Genomic DNA, 5068 nt, shown 5'->3' with positions numbered 1-5068 from the left:
ACTACCGCTGGGCCCCTGGTAGTGCAAAGGCACTACCACCGCCAAGAAAGTCTTCGCAAAAAGGTCCGTCCACGAACAACCGCTAGGCAGGCGGTACTATGCTCCTGGAGCGGTACTGCCGCTGACCAGTGGCGGTACTACCGCCAGCCAGCGGTACTACCGCTAGGGCCAGCGGTACTACCGCCAACTCTAGCGGTACTACCGCTAGGTCAGCGGTACTACCACTCGCCACTGAAACAGCCATAACTTTCGCATACGAGCTCCGAATCGAGCAAACCCAAGCTTGTTGGATTCAGGACGACAAGAGCTATCCAAACAGCGGCTGGATATCTTGGGGGCGGTCACCGAACCCGTACACGTGGCAACCCTTGGGGGCGGTTACCGGTACCCGTACAAATTGCTCGGGGCAATCTCCACAACCTAATGGGAGACCCCGATGCTTGCCCGGAGCTTCACACCACAATGATTGAGCTCCGAGACACCACCAAGCTTCTAGGACGCCAAGGCATCCGCGAAGAACAATATCTAGGGTACCAAGTACCAAAGGTAATAAGCTTCTCAAACTTCACTTCCACGTATCAACATGGAGAACTCAAACCGATGCAACTAATGCAATGGCAAGAACACACGAAGTGGTCAGGTCCCTCACACTCAAATCCCTCCACAACAACGAAAGCTATGGAGAAATATGAGAGGAAGAACAAGGAGCTCACAAAGAACTCCACGATCAAGATCCAAGGGGTTCCCCTCACATAGAGGAGAAAGTGATTGGTGGAGATGTGGATCTAGATCTCCTCTCTCTTTTCCCTCAAGAACAAGCAAGAATCATTGGAGGGATTGAGAGTTAGCAAGCTCTAAGAATGTCGACAATGGAGGTAGAACAAGAGCTCAACGGATAGATAAGGCCAAGGGGGAAGAGGACCCCCCTTATATTGTGGGGGAAGGAATCAGACCGTTACCCCCACTTACAGCCCGAGCCCAGCGGTACCACCGCTGGCTGCAGCGGTACCACCGCTCGCACTCCAGCGGTACTACCGCTGACCAGGGGTGGTACTACCGCCAGCTAGCGGTACTACCGCTGGGCCCCTGGTAGTGCAAAGGCACTACCACCGCCAAGAAAGTCTTCGCAAAAAGGTCCGTCCACGAACAACCGCTAGGCAGGCGGTACTATGCTCCTGGAGCGGTACTGCCGCTGACCAGTGGCGGTACTACCGCCAGCCAGCGGTACTACCGCTAGGGCCAGCAGTACTACCGCCAACTCTAGCGGTACTACCGCTAGGTCAGCGGTACTACCACTCGCCACTGAAACAGCCATAACTTTCGCATACGAGCTCCGAATCGAGCAAACCCAAGCTTGTTGGATTCAGGACGACAAGAGCTATCCAAATAGCGGCTGGATATCTTGGGGGCGGTCACCGAACCCGTACACGTGGCAACCCTTGGGGGCGGTTACCGGTACCCGTACAAATTGCTCGGGGCAATCTCCACAACCTAATGGGAGACCCCGATGCTTGCCCGGAGCTTCACACCACAATGATTGAGCTCCGAGACACCACCAAGCTTCTAGGACGCCAAGGCATCCGCGAAGAACAATATCTAGGGTACCAAGTACCAAAGGTAATAAGCTTCTCAAACTTCACTTCCACGTATCACCATGGAGAACTCAAACCGATGCAACTAATGCAATGGCAAGAACACACGAAGTGGTCAAGTCCCTCACACTCAAATCCCTCCACAACAACGAAAGCTATGGAGAAATATGAGAGGAAGAACAAGGAGCTCACAAAGAACTCCAAGATCAAGATCCAAGGGGTTCCCCTCACATAGAGGAGAAAGTGATTGGTGGAGATGTGGATCTAGATCTCCTCTCTCTTTTCCCTCAAGAACAAGCAAGAATCATTGGAGGGATTGAGAGTTAGCAAGCTCTAAGAATGTCGACAATGGAGGTAGAACAAGAGCTCAACGGATAGATAAGGCCAAGGGGGAAGAGGACCCCCCTTATATTGTGGGGGAAGGAATCAGACCGTTACCCCCACTTACAGCCCGAGCCCAGCGGTACCACCGCTGGCTGCAGCGGTACCACCGCTCGCACTCCAGCGGTACTACCGCTGACCAGGGGTGGTACTACCGCCAGATAGCGGTACTACCGCTGGGCCCCTGGTAGTGCAAAGGCACTACCACCGCCAAGAAAGTCTTCGGAAAAAGGTCCGTCCACGAACAACCGCTAGGCAGGCGGTACTATGCTCCTGGAGCGGTACTGCCGCTGACCAGTGGCGGTACTACCGCCAGCCAGCGGTACTACCGCTAGGGCCAGCGGTACTACCGCCAACTCTAGCGGTACTACCGCTAGGTCAGCGGTACTACCACTCGCCACTGAAACAGCCATAACTTTCGCATACGAGCTCCGAATCGAGCAAACCCAAGCTTGTTGGATTCAGGACGACAAGAGCTATCCAAACAGCGGCTGGATATCTTGGGGGCGGTCACCGAACCCGTAGACGTGGCAACCCTTGGGGGCGGTTACCGGTACCCGTACAAATTGCTCGGGGCAATCTCCACAACCTAATGGGAGACCCCGATGCTTGCCCGGAGCTTCACACCACAATGATTGAGCTCCGAGACACCACCAAGCTTCTAGGACGCCAAGGCATCCGCGAAGAACAATATCTAGGGTACCAAGTACCAAAGGTAATAAGCTTCTCAAACTTCACTTCCACGTATCACCATGGAGAACTCAAACCGATGCAACTAATGCAATGGCAAGAACACACGAAGTGGTCAAGTCCCTCACACTCAAATCCCTCCACAACAACGAAAGCTATGGAGAAATATGAGAGGAAGAACAAGGAGCTCACAAAGAACTCCAAGATCAAGATCCAAGGGGTTCCCCTCACATAGAGGAGAAAGTGATTGGTGGAGATGTGGATCTAGATCTCCTCTCTCTTTTCCCTCAAGAACAAGCAAGAATCATTGGAGGGATTGAGAGTTAGCAAGCTCTAAGAATGTCGACAATGGAGGTAGAACAAGAGCTCAACGGATAGATAAGGCCAAGGGGGAAGAGGACCCCCCTTATATTGTGGGGGAAGGAATCAGACCGTTACCCCCACTTACAGCCCGAGCCCAGCGGTACCACCGCTGGCTGCAGCGGTACCACCGCTCGCACTCCAGCGGTACTACCGCTGACCAGGGGTGGTACTACCGCCAGATAGCGGTACTACCGCTGGGCCCCTGGTAGTGCAAAGGCACTACCACCGCCAAGAAAGTCTTCGCAAAAAGGTCCGTCCACGAACAACCGATAGGCAGGCGGTACTAAGCTCCTGGAGCGGTACTGCCGCTGACCAGTGGCGGTACTACCGCCAGCCAGCGGTACTACCGCTAGGGCCAGCGGTACTACCGCCAACTCTAGCGGTACTACCGCTAGGTCAGCGGTACTACCACTCGCCACTGAAACAGCCATAACTTTCGCATACGAGCTCCGAATCGAGCAAACCCAAGCTTGTTGGATTCAGGACGACAAGAGCTATCCAAACAACGGCTGGATATCTTGGGGGCGGTCATCGAACCCATACACGTGGCAACCCTTGGGGGCGGTTACCGGTACCCGTACAAATTGCTCGGGGCAATCTCCACAACCTAATGGGAGACCCCGATGCTTGCCCGGAGCTTCACACCACAATGATTGAGCTCCGAGACACCACCAAGCTTCTAGGACGCCAAGGCATCCGCGAAGAACAATATCTAGGGTACCAAGTACCAAAGGTAATAAGCTTCTCAAACTTCACTTCCACGTATCACCATGGAGAACTCAAACCGATGCAACTAATGCAATGGCAAGAACACACGAAGTGGTCAAGTCCCTCACACTCAAATCCCTCCACAACAACGAAAGCTATGGAGAAATATGAGATGAAGAACAAGGAGCTCACAAAGAACTCCAAGATCAAGATCCAAGGGGTTCCCCTCACATAGAGGAGAAAGTGATTGGTGGAGATGTGGATCTAGATCTCCTCTCTCTTTTCCCTCAAGAACAAGCAAGAATCATTGGAGGGATTGAGAGTTAGCAAGCTCTAAGAATGTCGACAATGGAGGTAGAACAAGAGCTCAATGGATAGATAAGGCCAAGGGGGAAGAGGACCCCCTTTATATTGTGGGGGAAGGAATCAGACCGTTACGCCCACTTACAGCCCGAGCCCAGCGGTACCACCGCTGGCTGCAGCGGTACCACCGCTGGCACTCCAGCGGCACTACCGCTGACGAGGGGTGGTACTACCGCCAGATAGCGGTACTACCGCTGGGCCCCTGGTAGTGCAAAGGCACTACCACCGCCAAGAAAGTCTTCGGAAAAAGGTCCGTCCACGAACAACCGATAGGCAGGCGGTACTAAGCTCCTGGAGCGGTACTGCCGCTGACCAGTGGCGGTACTACCGCCAGCCAGCGGTACTACCGCTAGGGCCAGCGGTACTACCGCCAACTCTAGCGGTACTACCGCTAGGTCAGCGGTACTACCACTCGCCACTGAAACAGCCATAACTTTCGCATACGAGCTCCGAATCGAGCAAACCCAAGCTTGTTGGATTCAGGACGACAAGAGCTATCCAAACAGCGGCTGGATATCTTGGGGGCGGTCACCGAACCCGTACACGTGGCAACCCTTGGGGGCGGTTACCGGTACCCGTACAAATTGCTCGGGGCAATCTCCACAACCTAATGGGAGACCCCGATGCTTGCCCGGAGCTTCACACCACAATGATTGAGCTCCGAGACACCACCAAGCTTCTAGGACGCCAAGGCATCCGCGAAGAACAATATCTAGGGTACCAAGTACCAAAGGTAATAAGCTTCTCAAACTTCACTTCCACGTATCACCATGGAGAACTCAAACCGATGCAACTAATGCAATGGCAAGAACACACGAAGTGGTCAAGTCCCTCACACTCAAATCACTCCACAACAACGAAAGCTATGGAGAAATATGAGAGGAAGAACAAGGAGCTCACAAAGAACTCCAAGATCAAGATCCAAGGGGTTCCCCTCACATAGAGGAGAAAGTGATTGGTGGAGATGTGGA

This window comes from Hordeum vulgare, chromosome 5H (genome assembly GCF_904849725.1).
Source record: "Hordeum vulgare subsp. vulgare chromosome 5H, MorexV3_pseudomolecules_assembly, whole genome shotgun sequence".
Taxonomy (NCBI): domain Eukaryota; kingdom Viridiplantae; phylum Streptophyta; class Magnoliopsida; order Poales; family Poaceae; genus Hordeum; species Hordeum vulgare.
The sequence above is the reverse complement of the archived record's forward strand: the minus strand, read 5'-3'. Positions refer to the sequence as shown.